General features: G+C 39.7%; 2 long non-coding RNA genes across 2 annotated transcripts in view; both read left to right on the top strand.

Moving 5' to 3' along the window:
* The first annotated feature begins 1,270 nt into the window (after positions 1 to 1,270).
* LOC135298183 (uncharacterized) lies at positions 1,271 to 6,584 on the top strand. The gene is made up of 3 exons (XR_010360180.1): positions 1,271 to 1,393; positions 2,912 to 3,002; positions 6,388 to 6,584. It is a non-coding gene; the product is annotated as an uncharacterized LOC135298183 (long non-coding RNA).
* A 2,565-nt stretch (positions 6,585 to 9,149) lies between these two features.
* Positions 9,150 to 18,354, top strand: part of LOC135298180 (uncharacterized) — a 66,879-nt gene continuing 57,674 nt past the window's right edge. The window contains exon 1 of the long non-coding RNA XR_010360176.1: positions 9,150 to 9,213. This is a non-coding gene — a long non-coding RNA (uncharacterized LOC135298180). The remainder of the gene's footprint in view (positions 9,214 to 18,354) is intronic.

Genomic DNA, 18,354 nt, shown 5'->3' with positions numbered 1-18,354 from the left:
GGGCCTCCTATATTTAAATGGGCTGAAAGCAAATGTTTACCTCAGAGGTCCATGTGGCAGCTTGGTCCTTTCAGCTGTCCATTAACAAGAAGCAGTGCTGAGTGTAACACTGAGTGTAACACATTGTCTGAGTGTGTCTCACGCTTCACACAGGTCACTTCCTGCTACTGGCACCACCCTTCATGTCCCAGGGCTCCTGTCGTGTAAGACAATGGTTGTGCAGGGGTGTTTGCTCAGAAGCAGATGAAATGTGTGAATGAGCAGCTTAACTTGCTTCTGCACAGATCCTGCTGACTGCAAATCTAGCTGAAATCTGGTCTATGGTGTTCAGGCTGGCCAGGAACAGTGAGGGCACAGGACACAACTATTCCTCCCCAGCATCTCATACCCTGTAGAAATCAACCCAATGACTCCAGCTGTTGCAGCCAAACCTGTGTTACCTTTAAACTGTGAAGACAAGACACAAGAGGCCTTGTTTTGTGCAGACTATCTCCCTGTTTCCTTCGTTCATGGGAATCATAATTTTACCATAACTGTGGTACTAGTAGAGGTCACATTAGTTAATTTAAAGCTAGCTCAGTTATGACCATAGAATGCCAAGACCAAGGTGACATTTGATCCTGTTTGTCACAAAGTACTGCAGAACACCAGTGTGTGCCCAGGGACCATACAAGCTCAAGGCATTTAAAATCACAGCACCGTTTCTCAAAGACCTTCAAACTGTCATGGTTTCTTCCTGCCATGTCTGAGCAGTTTGAAAAATCCTCTGGAATTAATGAAAATTTTGTGTAGATGAAAGTCTAGGGAGGACATCCCATCTCAGTATTTAGAAGAATGTATTTCGAGTTCTACTTTAAATTTTTTTTTTTTTTGATCTTATATACTCTGAATGTCACAAGTCAAAGTATTTTTTTTAGCATTTCAAATTTTGGATATTTTGTTTTGATTCAGAACAAAGCCAGTGAATAAAATCCAGAACCAGAATTCTGCCATTCATGAGGCTTTGCCAGCTGCCAACCTTTGCCAAAATCTGGGAAAATTAATCTGACTCTCACAACTGGACACAGTGTTCACAGGGCATGGGACCAAAACTCTAGGTCCAAGTGCTGAATCTGTGAGAATATTTATTCAGGAGAACTTTTTGTCTTGTCTTTTTCCTTGAAACTTTGAATTATAAATGTCAAAAGAATTCTGTAATAGGAAAGAGGTTTGTGTACTGGAATGAAGCTAGAAATTAGGGCTTCTTGACTTGGCACAGACAACTGCAACAATCTAATTCAGGTCAAAGAGGACAAGAGAGAGAAAGAAGAATAGGGAAGAGGCAAGAAAGAAAAAAGAAGAATCAAATAACTGGGACTGAGGAAGGACCGAGATATGGAGGGAACGTATGCTGGTGAGGAGCAGAGAAAGAAAGGGGAAAAAATAAGGGGAGAGGAGGGACAAGACAAAGAAATGGGGGAAAAATAGAAAAAGTACAGAGGACAGAGAACAAAAAAAGAGAAGAACTTAGAGACAGAAGGAAAAGCTGCAGGGAAGAGGGTTTATTAGAGAAAAAAAATCGCAGCTTGCTGAAATAGGGTTGGCGTAGAAGATTTTTATTTCATATCCTGCTGCCTAGGCTCTGATGATTCCTAGGCTGAAGGTATATGACACTGGTAGATAACATACAGGCAGCTTCTGTGCTCTTCTGAAAAGCTTTTTGTGTCCCTGACAACTTGTTCTAATTGCACAAGTTCAAACACTTTAGATGTTCTGTGTGGCTACAAGCACTTTAGAAAAGGTTGATGTAGAAAAACCATCTCTCTGTAGTATCCGTGGACTGACTTTTCTTCACAAGTGCTTATGTTGATAGTTAATCCAAGCTCAGAGAAGATACTGCTAATATCTTGAATTTAACAAAAAATAAAATTAGACTGTAGGAAATTTGTGGGGAAAATGAAATTTGCTTCTGTATTTTTGGTGGGACGTTCTCTATCCTTTCCTGAACTATGAATGCTTGTTCAAGCCCTTCCTTCGGTCTGCCTCCAGCACACCTAGGTTCTTTTTCCAAGCCTAGCTCAGCCGCATCAGCCGCTGACTTCACTTTTAATGAGTAATAGAAAATGCTTTCAACCTTCAAAGCCCCGAGAAGTACATGAAACTTATTATGATGTGACCAGGGAAAGAATAGTCTATGTCTCACCTGGGACCTCATTTGAGGTCCTCTTGGGAACTGATCATGGAAATGGCAGAACTGACTGGAGCTGAAAGAGCAGAATAATGGGGAGAAAAAAGGGGGTTAGCAAGCAGAGATGGGCTTCTAAGTTTCAAGGCTCCTTTCATTGCTGAGGGGAAGAATCGGTTGCATAAGGGGATTTTGGAGGTAGGAATCATTCAGAACCAGAAAGCAAAGGTTGCAGATTAAGTTGAAATAATGTTCCAAGAGAAAGGAGATGTATTTAAAGGGGAAAGATTATGTAGGAAAAGAAGCAGGGGACTAGGACTTTGAGTCACTGGGACGCTTCAAACTGTGTATATTTTACTCTTATTTCTTGTTGCTGACTTGCATCACCTGAAGTGAAATCCTGGAACTACAAGCTCTGCTTATTTTCTACAGTAGTGTGAGAGAAGACAACTGTAGAAGATCTCTTACACAAAATAGCTTCTTTATGTCTTTGTATTTAGTTATTTGGGCAATCTTAAAATTAAGACAAATCAAATAGATTAAAATGCAAGAGAAGTACAGACAGTCAGGGAATGCGTGGTGTTTCTTTCCAGTTTTTTCTGCCACACCTAATTTTCAGGCTGAGTGGAAACAAAAGCATCTTAGTCAGTTGAGGTGGGACAGTGATGTATCTTCATAAAACATTCTGTGTGAGGCTGTAGAAGGTACCCAGACTGTACCTAACCTGTGATGTGCTTGGCTATGCAGGTGTCCACCTTGCAGACCTGTATGTGTAGTGTTCCCACAACACCACTCAGATGGAAGAATTGCTGTTGCAGACACTCTTCACCGTTCCCAGGTAACTCACCATTGGGAGGACATGTAATTCACATTTGGGCTGGACAATATATTCACAGTCTGGTCTGCACTTTGTCAGAGATCTGGAGTTGTGTGCCATGAGAAGTGTAGCTTCGTAAGAAACACTGACATGGAAAAAGCAGGAAAATACTAATTTTTTTAAATTTCCTTGGGGATCATTGCAGTCATGGTAGCACACAGAAGACCCACCACATGGCTGGGATGTTGGCCCAAAGAATGTAGACTCATTTGAGGCTGTGAAGATGAGAGGTGACAAAGCACATACCTAGAGATGAAATGCTATGATTTTAGTTTTTATGAAACAAGGCTCCCTCCCTTTCAAACATCTACTAAAATGATCTTTACCTGACACACCCACACAGGAAAATTGGCTATTCACACATGGTGGGGGGAGCTGAGGGAGAGAGATGGGCCTGTAAAAGTTAATCTATAGTTTAAACAGTCCCAGCTACTCATAAAATCAAAATATGATAACAGCACGATTTTTCTTCCGCCTGTTTACATTTGTTATGAAAGGCACTACAAAGGGAACAACAGTGGTATATTCTGACAGAGTGCAGAAGCTGGCAGATGTTTCCTAATTAAAAGAATTCAGGTAATGAAACAGTACTGAGAGTTCAGAAGAGGCCACATTTGCACATGCCAGTGCCTGTGTGCATCGTCTCTCACATACCCTTGTTCACCAAGCAGCACCTGATCACTCAGTTGTTTGTAGGCCATAGTCAGCATAGAGAGAAAAACATGTAAAAACCAGCTTTGAGACAAGTGCCTTGTGCTTGCAAAGGTGCTGCAAATGTTAGTTGGGTTAGAACTCATGCAAAAATGGCTCTGCTTGTCTAAGGAGTCTGGGACACCTAGGTGCCTGTGCTTCTCAAAACAGGGAACCTCACCTGGCTGGAGGGGTACTGGCAAGACTAAGACCATGCCTCACAGGATTGTCAGACCTACAAATGAGAGAACAGCATGTGATGGCTTGGGTCAAAGCTGGCTTAGGTCATAGTTCTTTCCCAAAGTCCTTACAGAAGATGGTAATCATATACACCATGTCAACAATGGTGTCAAAACTGATATCCATGCATACTCCTTCCTACAGGCTGCTTTTTAAACAAACCAAACAAAACAAAAAGAAAGAAAATAGAAAAAAGGGTAGCATTCTACCAAGGAAAACTGTCATTATATATAAAAAACCAAACAAAAAAGTTCATATTCAAGCTCAAGGTGGGGCAATGCCTGACCTAAGCAGCAGAGCCTTCTGGTGCCTGAAAAGGTGCCACTGGCTTTTGGGATCCAGGATTACAAAAATGGGGTTTGTCAGTCAGCCAACTTACAAGAACTTTGGTATAGGCAGGTGCCTATCCCAGTTAAGAAATAAGAGTTATCTTATTCCTGGTTGCTTGTTATTTTATTTTGTTCCAAACTGAGATATACAGTGAAAAGAATCAGAAAAAAAACCACTGATTCAGTTGAGATAAACTTCGAAGCTGGGTTTCAGTGGCAGGCTGGTGATTAAGGAGCTTGGGTTAAATCATACCTCTGCCATAAATTTTTTTGCAGTGTTGCTTGGTGTGGCTGCTCTTGGATGTTCTTATTCCTCACTTGCCACATGGGGCTCATGGCTGTTTCACAGCAAGCCTCATAGCAAACTGAGATTAGATTTATCCCATAAATTAAGGTTCTTGGAGAACTTTGCTTAGTATCCGCTAAAAAACCCAAATTTATATTGTGTTCTGTTCAATAAAACTGATATGCAACAAGTGATTCATAGCATGCCTTAATGACACAGTAGTTAATCTAAGCATAGTTTGAAACCAATTCTCTTTGTGGTTTCTTGCCACTTCTGCTTAGAATTCCAGCAAAAATCCAGAACTGCAGAGTCGTGTTAATACAGTCTCCCATTGCAGCCCAAGTTAAATATTTATTCTCTCTTGATGATTTTTACCTTACTAAGAGCTCCACAAAGCAGATACCTGTGCAAACTCTGCAGGAAAAATGATTGTTTGTTCATTTCAGGTCATTTTGGGTGTTTGAAAATTCATCATTCAACCAGATATGAATTATGTTTGCCACAAGAGCAGTGAAGACTCAAAATGTGTTCAAATTTACTAGTTATAGGTAAATGTGGAATAAAATTAAAGATGTGGTTAATACTTGTTATCTTACAGCCCCCCAAATTTTCCCTTAAAGCAAGTATTTCTCACACTCCTACAGCATTTCTGTAGGGGTCCTGTATTTTATCTTGAAATAGCCTAAATGTGATACCACAAAAAATCTAATTTGGGTGAGTGAAACAAACTCAGGTCTTCCCAAATACTTGAGTTGCACTAAAGGCAAATGAAGCCCTCTGTGGAACAAGCTAGTAAGTCTTGAAAACAGTTTTGTAATAATTTCGGGAGTAGCTTTTGAAAGTCCACATGAAACCATAGCCTAGTTGTTTAAGAGCCTAATGGTGGGCCTGTTCACGCTTGTCATTAAACTTCCAGTCTGACACTGGGGTGTAGAATTATACTAAAGCTGAATGAAATCTAAATTTCTTCAGATTGTTTCATTAAATTAATTTAATCATCTCAAGTGTGCCTGTTTCAGAACATAAAGCAAAAGACAGGAGTACATTGGGAGTGAATTTGCAGCAAGCTGAGATGTATGGTGACATATCTCCTCATGTCAAACCCTGATTATAGATAAGCCATTTGTTCTTATGTCTTTCCTCAAAGCCATATGCACTTTCAAAAACCAGGTTTTAAAATATTTCTATTGAATAAGCCTTACAACTTTGCAGACAAGACCATTCGAAGGGTTGCTGTTCATACTGGTATGCAGAGAGGATTTCTTCTCCGTTGATGAGTGAGAAGGCCAAGATTTGGCCCTTCTGTCTTAGTACAGCACTTGTGTCAGTAAAAAGTGACTTTGTTGACTTTGGTGAAGCAACATTCTCATTTGTACCCCTTCTGTGCAGTGCTGCCTCAGCTATGAGTGCTAGTGGAATACTCATGGTAAGTTCTGGAAGATGTCTTGGAAGGGGTCTGACTCTGCATGCTGCAGTGGCTGCCTTGAAAAACCTGTGGTCTTGAGTTATACATTGTTGGGATTCATTAATGGTACCTTTTCCCCCTTAAGGGCCACTTTCCACATTCACACAGCTCATTCTAACGAGTGCAGAAGAAATACATTCAAATGGATATATGTTCATACATGCTTAGATTTCTGTGTTGACTTGGAACTTGTCCTTGGAACATTTATTTCTTAGTCTGATTCAAAGGTTCAGTGTGGTAGATTGTAGTGTCTCAAAAAGATCTGTGAACTGCGGATCAGAAAATGACATTTTTTAAAATAAGAGAAGCTTCCATTTTCTCTTCTATCTGTGATAGGTTACCTTTCAGTTGTAATGGAAGGACTGTGTGTGCTACAACTGATGTGGAATATTTGTGGAAACAAAGTGCTCTGTGGCAAGCAGGAATGATACCCTTCTGTAATCTGTTTATTCACAACTGTGTTTTAAAGCTTCCCATCAAAATGCTGAAAGGATGCATGATTTGACTACCCACTTCTAAGGTGACTTCTACCTTCTAAGGTAAGCAGTCAGACCTTCTAGTCTCATTAGCTTGATTCTTGAGTAAAACTTTACAAAATGTGAGGGTCTGCCACTTGATTCCAAGGCAGCTGCTGCAATTACATTTCCCAAGAGCTATTACACTTCCTTGTCAACTTACTGTAATTTCAATCCTTCACCAGCACGGTACATCATCAATGTAATCAGGGCTTTGTCATGAGTAGGAGGAACCATGTGGCAAATGCATTGTGGCTGAATAATGAAGAAGGTGGAGTGAAACACACTCCTTTCCTGTGTCCCACACTGCCCTAGAGTGCTATGAACAAGCAGGCTGAGGTTTTAAAAAGTTCTTATGGAATTTTTGCAATTAATAGTCATGGGATAGTATTTCCAGTTTTCTAAAATAGCTTCTACAATCTCAACAACAGGATTCATTTTGTTGGATAAAAAATTTTAAACCTTCTTTTCTTTTCTTTTCTTTTCTTTTCTTTTCTTTTCTTTTCTTTTCTTTTCTTTTCTTTTCTTTTCTTTTCTTTTCTTTTCTTTTCTTTTCTTTTCTTTTCTTTTCTTTTCTTTTCTTTTCTTTTCTTTTCTTTTCTTTTCTTTTTTCTTTTCTTTTCTTTTCTTTTCTTCTTTTCTTTCTTCTCTTCTCTTCTCTTCTCTTCTCTTCTCTTCTCTTCTCTTCTCTTCTCTTCTCTTCTCTTCTCTTCTCTTCTCTTCTCTTCTCTTCTCTTCTCTTCTCTTCTCTTCTCTTCTCTTCTCTTCTCTTCTCTTCTCTTCTCCTCTTCTTTCCCCTTTTCCCCTCCCTCTACCTCCTCTTTCTCTCTCTCCCTCTCTCTCATACTCTGTTGTTTTGTTGTTTTTTGTTTTTTTTTTTTTTTACAGTAACTAGCAAAATAAATGTTAAAATAGAAATGGGAATTAACAAATGGAAAAAACTGCTGACAAAACATACATAACAGTTGTCGTGTAAACACCCTGCTCAAAAGAACAGATTTTCCATAATATCTGTCAGTTTGCAAGAAGGAAAAAAATAATGCTTCACAGAGCAGTATAAATAAATAACAGTGTGATGTGTAACTAATATTTTCTAATTTTCATAGGAGCCACCATCTTGGCAATATTGTGTTGCCTAGGAACTAACAAAAACATGTCTTTTTTTGTTTTGTTTTTAATGGTTCCTTTGTGCCCTGATATTTTTCCAAGTTGGCAGCTGCAAGGAAAAACAATGTGATTTGGTTAGATTCAGCCCCTCTCTCTCTCAAGTCTGGAACAGAACAGATAAGAACTTGTGTGTCAGAATACAAAGTTTACTCAGCACGAGTCAAAAGCTTTTGATGTTTGCTATCCAATCTGCCCCGGCATCTTTGAAGTTCACTTACTCATACTACAGCCCCATCCGTAAGAAATAGCCATTTTCCCTGTGTTAAAACACTTGATGAATAGGAACAGACACAGCAAGAACAGCAGGATATTTTTTTCACAGCTGATCTGGCTATTCTTATTTCTGTTGATCCAAAGGAGTGAAAATATTCAACAAAATATAAGGAAGAAAATTAAAAGAAAATTCTACATATAATTTTGTACTCTGTCCTGGGAATGTTCTTCTGTATGTTGTTCATCAATTAAATGTAGTACACAATTCAGTCATTCTAAAAGCCCTAAAATGCTCATCTGAATCCTCTTTGCATTACTGGCTTTGAAGTTAGATATTTGTCTCGTTTGTTAAAAAGAATGAAACTTCTTAAATGCCTTAACCAACATCAACAAGCAACTCTTCAGACACAGAAAATGCGTTTCCATTTCCATTTTTTCTCTTGGTCAAGAGGTCAAGTTAACAGCTGGTGTAAATCAGCAGAGTGCCTTTCCAGTTGGGGGACCTCTACTGATTTACACCAGCAAGGATGTGGCTCAGGAAGGCTGAGATGAAGGAAGCTGCCCCCAGTAACCCATCACAGAGCGGGAAGTGGAGCCCAGCCCTGAAACCCTATTATGTGTTTCAACTACAAATTCATAATTAAAGCAGGAAAAGCAGTATGGTTTGTGGTGTACCTCTTATCAGGGTCTTTTGAACTATGCAGTGAATTATTTAATTGGCATGGATAAATTCTTTTCACTTGAACAAAATCCAGTCACACCGTTAAATATTACGGATGTCAAATATTAAAATGATTTTCCTGTGCTACTGGTAGTGTTCTTTGAAGGAACACCGTCTTTGTTCTAGGAAATAAAGCCATACAATCAGTATACAACTAGTGAAGTCTCACATTCTCCACCTTTTACTGAGTAAACCTTAGACAACAAAGCAGGAATTCTCCTCTTTCATCCTTCATGGGTTCTCAAGGAGACCAGTGTTTGTGATTTTTTTCAGGCTATTCTAAAGGGTCAGTTAGTTTACATTCAGTAGCCAAGTAAAAACTTGTACAGACAGAAGGAATATCACCAACTTTAATTGGAAATCTGCAGTCTCAACAAATTGTAACAAATCCAACTTCTGTTTTTATTGTAAATATGCCCTGAGTTAGCTTTGGGAAGATGAAAGTCTGATACAAAGGATACAATTGAGTTAGAAAGAAAAATGCTGCACAATGGATAGATATTGTGGGTTTTTTCCCCAAGCCTTCCTTCAGTGAAACCCTGTCAGGTAACCATTGAGGATTTTTTTTATTAACATCTAGGTATTTAGTGTATTATATTGAAATTCTTTCTTTTCTTTCCTCCCTCTTTTGTTCCCTTCTATTTCAAGCTTTGCCTCTTACCACCAATCTGTTGACCCTTACTTTTTGAAGGATATGAAATCTGGTTACCAGTTCTTGCCATGATAGAAGAAGTTACAGACAGACTGACACATGCTCACTCCAGTAAACGAAGGACTGAATAACATTGTGCACTGCCCCAGAGATAGATATATTTTGGCTTACTGAAATATGTAGAAGCTGTTCATGGTGTGACTCAGAGTGTTTGAAACGACTTGTCTAGTACTGAGTTGCTCTGTCTGGCCTGGAATGTACTTGAACTTTACCCTTTTTTGACCTTGTACTTAGAAAAAAAATTAACGTAAAGGAAAGTTTCTACTAAAACAGTCATTGTGATTGTTGCTATTTCCACAGTTAAAAAGAGAGACATTAATATGTGTCCTCAATGAACTACTAGGTTATTGTCCAGGATTCTTTTCCTCTAAGAAGGAAGGAAATAGAGAAAAGAGGGTTAGCGGAGATGCAATGGACAATGCTACTGATTTTAAGACCTCAAATCTTTCTATAGGAGGGGACATCTCCTGCCAGAGACAGCATTTGCTCTACGTAACAAAAAATGCAGATATTACTTGATTCCCAACAGGCAGAAGTGAGAAAAAGTTAGAACAGAAAGGAGGGATGAAAAAGTGGTTGTCCTTGACCTGTTGCCCAAGTCTGTTGTCCCCGGGCAAGCCCATGGGAAGAGGTGAGGAAATGGCTGTCTGTGCAGATACACCTTCAGGTTTACAGGTTGCAGCTGTGGGCTTCTGAGTCCCACTGAACTCCCTGTTCTGCAGAGAATTGATGCAGGTGGGTTTAGCACTCAGGGAGAGTGAGGGTTTCCTTGTGAGAGATCCTGTACAAAGGGACAAATATACACATAGATACACAAATACTTCTTTAGAAATGTGTTAATTAATGCAATGTCTTTAAATGCAGCAGGGTCGTCTTGCTGACAATTGATTTGTCTGTGCACATACATGTCCTGTGCCCTCATCAGAGTGAGAAGAGGTGGGTCATGGGATGCTGGGCTTTTTTTTTTTTTTTTACTCCCTGGGGAATAATACCCATCTCCCAGGGTAATATTAATAACACACTTTTCCTCCTATACAAATGCCTGAAAGGTGGTTCTTGAGATACAGTCCAGCAAGGGAAAATCAGCACAGCTCCACAAAGCTGATTTACTGCAGTCTTTGTTTTGATCCAATAGACCTGATCTGCAAAATGAACCTTTGCCCAACAGAGGATGTGATTTTTACATTGAAAACACCATGTAATCCTAGAAAGATAAACTGCTGGGAGTTTTTATTTCATGTGCAATGTGGCTCTTAAATGTTGTTTGAAGAGTCGAAAGAAATTCTTAGGATTTACTCGGTGTAATTGTGAACGAGATCTGTGGACTTTAATTCCCATACATGTGCAAACTCTGAATTAGGCATGAAGTCTCTTAATAATCCACTTCACTGCAATATAGTTGCAGGCAGTGTACAGCACTGTTTTTCCACATCCATCTGCAGTGAAAGTATCTGTGTTTGGACTGTGGAATAGGAAGCTCTGTGATGGATCTGCATTTGTCTCTATATTCTGAGCTGTACAGCAATTGCTGCTGGTGGGTTGTAGCAATGAGGCTCCCAAGCAGTTTTTTTTTGTTACAGGACAGGCAGAGCTCACTGAGCTCTCATTTCTGGTGCAGGCTTACCCATGGCATTTGTGATTTGAAGGTAATACTCTGTTATAGCGGTCTTTTATTTCCCACATTCTCCTTCCAAAGAGAGGAAACTCGTAGGCTGATGTTTTGACAGTAAAGCAAATGTCGATTGCTCTTTTATAAATTCTGACAAGCTACTGTATGTAACGTTTATTTAGTGCTCTGTGTGTGTTGTCAGCAACACTAGCTAAATTTCTTCAGCAAAAATAAAAGGGTTCAATCAATCATATGATCTGGGCAACCTGTATTTATATCTCCAGTGTGTCATAACCTAGTGTTGCTTGTCATTTCTTAACTGATCTACAAATATTACAAAAGCAATTTTCCGTCAGACTAAGGCTTGATCATGGTTGACCTCAAATGTCTAAGCATACCCACTGGAGAACCTCCAAAGCCCCATGGATATTTATGGATCTTGTTCTGTCTCTACTATTGCCATTGGTATCAAAGAAAACCTACTTAATCTTTTCCATTCAGGTTCCTTCTGCCTTCATACACCTTCCTATCACTTACCTTTTGCCATTTTCTAAATGTTCTAGAGACAAAAATAATTATATCTTTCTGTCTTCAGCTGGGTGGTGTGTGAGCTTGGAGAGACACCCACTTTTCTTATGGTGCTCTCACTCTCGTTCCCTCTTCTCTCTCTTACTAGTTAGGTCTTTGTTATTACAAAATCTATCTTTTTTTTTGTTGTTTGGAAAGTGTACAATGAAAACAGAATGCCAGCTGCATCTTTGCTGAAAGAGCAGCCTTAGTTAGCACAGTAGCTTCAGAGCACACTGGGAAACTGTTGATGCTGCAACCTCTATGACTGTGAGAATATTGCTCTGTGAGTTGTTTTTTATCAGGAACTCATAGCTGTTGGCTGAGTGTCTGTGGATTTTTCTGGATTCAAATTTATCCTCCCCCTGCTTTTTTCCCCAATACCAGATTTATCTTGGAAATGTACTCACAGATGGTATAAATAATTTCTAAATGTCCCCAGTACAATGCAGTTTCTTAGGAATTCCTCTTCTCTTGTTTTGCAAATGTTTTTTTTCTTTGGCATATTGAAGTGACCTTGGTGTGTCTTACAACACTCAATATCGGGAGGCTTTATAAAACTCATATCTCAGAAGTGTCTGACATTACATTACAAGAGGATCTGTAAACCTCCGTGAGATGACGAATGTCTTTTTTAAACAACAGACCAAGACTTCATTTAAATTAGTAACATGGAGATTAGAGGAGCTCTTGCAGGCTGTGCTGCAGCCATGCCAGGACTCTAGGAATATCAGTCACATGAAAGCTGTTAAGTTTGAGATGGAAATAAATCAAGGAGCCTGTAAAAACTGTCAGCAGGTCGGGGAAGTTTATGAACTCTTGCTGTATCTAATCATAAATCATAAGAATAAGCTAAAACTGAGAAGAAAAATGTCCTCTTTTGTAATCTAATGCTGTCTGTTAAGGCAATAAAACTCAAATGAAATGCATGCATTGCAATTTTCAGTTGATACTTTACATTATTACCAAAGTGAAGGAAGAGTTTCAAAGTTATAAAAGTGAGACAAATGAGAGGTGGACTTGTACTAGTTGGTGCTTCCAGGCCTGCATCTTCTCTGCCTCCAGAAGCAAAGAGCACTCATCCAGCAAAACTCTTAAGTGTGCATAACTGCAGCCACTCAGGCAGACTTAGTAAGGACAATGGCACAGATTCACATGCTCAAAGTAACATGGAAACAAGCTCTCCATTAGACTGCAGCTTAAAGGATGGGTGCCGTTTTCTGCATCCCACTACTGTGAGGCAGGTAAAGGGTCAGATCTGGGGTGTATGTGGAGCTTCAGTCTTAGGAATGGAGTAAAAAACAGATTTGTGGGTGTTTGACCATTCTGGGAAAGAATGCAAATAATCAGTGGAGACCAACCATTTAACCTTCCAATTTCTCTCTGTTATCACATTCAAACCCCTTATGACCAGATCACTTGTTTTAAAAGTTCTCTGGCTCAAAAATAAAGGTACTTTCAAAGGGCTTTGTCAAGTCTTAGCCCCTTTGTGCCTTAACCTCACGGTCTTTCTGTTTGTGTCACTCAGGAACAAGTCTGTATCTGTTTAGAGCCCCATTAACTTCAATAATACTTTGTACAGGGGTGAGGGTTTATTTGTGGGGCTTGGATTGCAGGGTGAGGACCAGAGATTGGAAACCTTTCTTGCCTGGCATACTGTTGAAAAGCACTATGAAATGTTTCTGACACCGATATCGTTGCGTTGGCTGTCCATCTCAGAGCAGGGTAAGTGCTCACAGTACTTTACACTGGAATGCCAGATGAAGAAGATTTTACAATCCTAGGCCCGACTTTGCAATCTGATCCTCACTGACAAATCCCTTACCCTGTCTGCAGTACCACCTAAGTCAATAGGACTAGCTCTGAAGTGAAAAGCTTTTCAGGATGAAAAAAGGAATTAGTAGGAAAAGACTGATACTACGTGAGCAATGCCTAAAAGAGGGAGAGGAAACACCTCATCTTATATTTACCAGAACACAGAAGATTTTGAGATTATTTTTTTTTCCTCTGCTTCTCAACAAGATTGTGTGTACCAGCCTTGGAATCATCTGGACTGCTAAGCAATTTGAAAAGTTATGTGTATGCAATTATAGCATATGTACATGGATTTTACCTGTAAAAACTGAGGGCAACAGAAGCCAGTGTGAAAACATGCAGCTGAGAGAAATACATCAGTGATAAGGAAATCTTGATGAGGTTGTAAAATAAATACAGAATGAACACCATACTACTGCAAAAATATGTTTGTTAAGGCCTGATACAAAGTGGAGTCACACTTGTTTAAAGAAAACATTGTGAATGTCCTGTAGAAACAAAGCAAAAATCTTTTACTTGCACCAAAGATACTGTATGGGGTTCTTCTTCAGATTGCAAACTCTCTCTTGTTGCAGATTTTATGAGACAGGCAGTGAACCTTGTGCTCATAAAGCCAGGAAGCTGCTCCGTCTGAGCAAACCCATGAACAGTAACTGAACTCTCTGTATTTTAAGAGTCTGGTGTTTTCAAAGCAAAGCTTTTCATGGATTTTGAAGGTAAGAATGGAGTGAATTCTCCTAACCTCAGATAGTATAGCCAGATCTTTATGAAATGGGTAGTATACTCATTTAATAAAGAAAGCTAATGATGGTTGTGGAGGGGAAATGCTCTGCAATGAGGAAAACCTGAAAAGAGAGGCTAGAGTTTAAAGCCTGTAATAGGTATTGTAGGTGTTTCTAAACAGGAGTATGTTTCTGTTAGTCCAAATGCCTAATTTCAGAGGATGGTGTGTTCTGCAGACCAAAGAAATTTTGTTTTTTTTTTACGGTAGTTGCTGATGTTTCATGAGCCCAGTGGATTCCTGGTCCAGATTTTTTAACAGTGGACAAACTCAGCAATGAACTTGAAGGTGGACATGCCACATCTTGCAGCCAAGTGTGTTGTGTCATATGCAAAGTCCTGGAGCAAAGGTTCCCATCGTGAGACCTCTGGCACTCACTAGGAAATCCTTGATTTACGTAAAGTATTACAGAACTAGCTTGGTGTTTTATGTGCAAGTTGAAGGAATAAAAGCAATGTTTTAGAACGAAAACTGTAGTCATCCTTCATGAGGTATTAAGGTGAGGAAAGTCTTCTCTCTTGAGATGGAATTGCAGCTATTTCAAGTAAACCACCTGTACTTTTGATATTTCTAAACACAGAAAAAACTGCCCCCTCTGTCCCTGATGTGTTACCTAGCATGTTCTGAGCCAAGAAATCTGACCTCAGGAGAGGATGAAGTGCTGCCTTTCACCATGGGTGAGAGAAGGGCAGCAGGCTAGAGGATCTGAAGATGGGGAAAATTTTGTGTGGTGCCTTTTCTGGGTCTGTAAGAGAGCGCAGCTCTGTGGAGCAACAAACCCTTTTGCACAACTGTGAGACTGGCAGGTTAAAAGGGCTCCTCTGACAATCTTTCACAGATCACAGAGCTGATAAAGGCAGGATAATGGGAAGAAGAAAGGGCCAGGCTAGGCTCCCTAAAAACATTTACTCAGATCCTTCTTTTGCTGATGCACATACGCTTCCATTTGCCTCCCCCAAGGCTTGTGCTGACCTCCTCCTCTGGCTAAGCGCTCAGCCTCCTGTTTGTCCCCTCTGCTTTAAAACCAGTGAGGGGCCTGATTAACCTCGTGTGTGAATTGTGTGGTGAGGACTAATTACTTGTACTTCCTTCTGTAGCACTGAAAAACATGTTTTATATTTGCCCTCCAGACACAGACAGGACATCAGGATTGGGAAAAGGCTATAAACCAGCTCTTCATTAGTTTCTCTTAATTGTTACTGGGACAGGACCTTATGACTTCACTTCCTCTGAGAGGGGGTTACTGAGACAGAATAAAATGCAGGTGCCCAGGTGCCCATGACATAGTTTTCCCCTGCAACCAACCTGAATAGCTTTCAAAAGGAGAGATCAGAGACTCCAGCTTTTGTAATGTCAGCATCTTTGTTAAACATTTAGCAATCTGAATTCAGCTGCAGTAATGCCTCCAGCTTTTTTTGTTCAATGGACACAAATCCTCTAACAGACTTGTAATGATATTAAAGACGAATGAAGAACGTACAATATTTAATTCCTTGTCTGTGATCTGTAGTGCAGAGCAGTTTGATGGGAGTGTTTGCTTACTATACTGAAAGTGAAGGTTTAGTAAATAAGCAGGAAAATCCAATGAGTGGCATGGCAGGGAGAGCAGGGATGAGTAGTTTGTGGCAACTGGTGAAAGATGGTCTGGAAGACTGTGGTTGAAGTATAACTCTTATGTGTTAGAACCAGAGGCAATGAGACAGTAAACTGGCAATGAGATTTCCTAACATTTTCCATGATTAGAAGGATAAAGGAAATAATGTTGTTACATAAATCAAAAGCTTTGCTAAAAGAACAGTCAAATGCAGGCTCAAGAGACTGGCCTTGGTAGCAAACATCTTTACATTGCTAGGTCACCCCACTGAACGGGGTCAGAAGAAAGAATTTTATTAACTGAAGGCTGTTGAGAAGCAGGTGTGGAACATATTAATATTTTGCCAGTCCTGCTGGCTGAGAATGGTCAGACACAGAAACAAAAATTAACCCCAGTCTATTGACCAGGGGTGATGTCAGTACAGTGTGGCTGGGAGAGCCATCAGGCAAGCCAGGGAATGAGTGGATAGGGAAGTGCAAGCAGCCAACCTCAGTGGTGAGAACTAACCACAGTCTATCCTGACACACTTAATCATACTGACACTGTGCTGGGTAAGTAAAAGGGAATAGGGAGCTTATTCTCAGTGAGAAAAGTGGGTGCCTATTGCATATCCCCAGGAAATAGGGCCACAAATCAACTGTTTCTTACTGTCAAGAGTTTAAGGGAAAGGACAGAATTGTGTTGGTACAGTCTGCTGATTATACAAACCTGCATGTGGTGGGATGTTTTGGGTTAGGTGAGGCTGAACAGTGTGGTGGCAGTGAAGGATGCTGCAAATAAAGGCAAAGAAATGTATATGGAGAGACCTGCCTCATGATTAACTGGCCTGGTGTCACTTCCCTTGCCTGTGTGTGTTCCTGTGCTCACCTGCACCCAGGGCTACCTCTGGGTTGGGGCAGACCCCTTCTCACCAGTCAGTAACTGTCCTTTGGTCACCTGAGATTTTTGAGGTCACAACCATGAGAAAAGCTAAAGATACTATTTCTTAAGCCACACACTCTCGTCTGTTCCTAAATATCTTTTTCTTGTCAAGTAAATGCACCTGCATGTATATTTTTTGAGCCAGGAAAGGAAAACAGTTTTGACCTACATAAAGTCAAAAGGAACTGCTCCTCAGTGGTGTTTACTCTTCAGGTAAGGCAATGGAGATGATATGAAAGAATGAAAAGAACTGGTTAATGAGAGCAAACTAAAGGATTTGACTTGTCTTCCTTAGGAAGGAAACAAATAACAGGAAAATGTAGAAAAAAGCATATAAATTGTAGTGGTCATTGCAGCAGGATGTTGTTGAGAGAATTAATTCAGTGAGATTAAAGATTAGAATAGGTTCTTATTTGGCTAATGAATTTCCTAAAAATTATATAATAGCTAAAGGCAAAGATTTAAGATGAAATATGCTGCGTCTGACCTGAGATCTGCTGAACACTGATCCGCTATTAGAGATTCATTGGTTCAAGCTACTGGAAACAGATGAGCTGACAGTCTAATCCGGTGTGGGAGACAGGGTACTTCTCTACCTCCTGTATTCTGCTTTGAAACACTGTCATCCTCTTTCTTTGAAATGCTTTCACTCCTCAACAATATTACTCATTGCTGATTGTTCCTTCTTTCTTTCTCTCCAGTTTAAAAATGAAAGTGCTTTGCATTTTCCCCAAAAATATTTTAGGTATTTTCCCCACACTTTTCTCCCCTGATTCTTAAAGAGCAAATTAGTTTAATATTAAGTTTTTTCAACAATGCAAACAAGTTTGCATTTCAGTGTTCAAAGATGTTTTCTGTTAATATTGATGACGTTTCAAGTATATTAAAACTTCAGTACTTTACACTTTAAAAAGGTACATTTTGTTTATTGAGGAATGTAGTCTTTGCAGTTTTGGGAAAACTGATTTTTGGCTGAGCAGTTCTGCTGAAAAAATGTCTCATCTTTACAATACATAATTTATTTTCCAGTAATTATCAATATAAAAATATATTCAGATTAGCTATTAGACTACAGTTGAATTTTATCCTTTTTTTTTCCTGTTGCAGTAGCTTCTCAGAAGAATGGGGTAGGTGCGTGGCAGCAAGGCCAGTAATTGGGATGAAAGGGAGAAGTGTTAGCAGTCATTATGCTTCAGGGCATAATCTGATCACCAGCTGTAGTCAGAAGAGATCACTGTCTCTAGCATTTAACAGGACTAAATTTGCCATATTTTGATGAGGAGGTGAAGAGGAAGTATCTGTCTGTGACTGATCAAGTATTGAAAACAACATCACTAGCAAAATAGTTTTTTGATCTGAACTAAATGTGCATACGTTACATGTTAGCTACCTGCCAGCTAACCAACTCCACAACTTTGTTCAAATCCACATTTCTGAGAGTGACTGTAAAAAGACAATGTTTAAAGTGAGCTCAGGCAATGAAGCAGCCTGAGCATGATAAGAGATCAAGCAGCTTCTCGCTGTTGGTGAAACCAGTGGAAGGTCACTTCTTTTTGTAAGGTTTTGGAAATGTGAGCAATACAGTATTTCTGCTTCATGGTATTTACTGAAAGGATGTTGGTTCAGACAGAAGCTAACTTTCTCCAGGGCAAACCGCAGGCTGCTTCCCTCCTCAGATGGTAGAAGAG

This window comes from Passer domesticus, chromosome 3, assembly GCF_036417665.1.
Source record: "Passer domesticus isolate bPasDom1 chromosome 3, bPasDom1.hap1, whole genome shotgun sequence".
Taxonomy (NCBI): domain Eukaryota; kingdom Metazoa; phylum Chordata; class Aves; order Passeriformes; family Passeridae; genus Passer; species Passer domesticus.
This window is presented reverse-complemented; position numbering and strand designations above follow the sequence as displayed.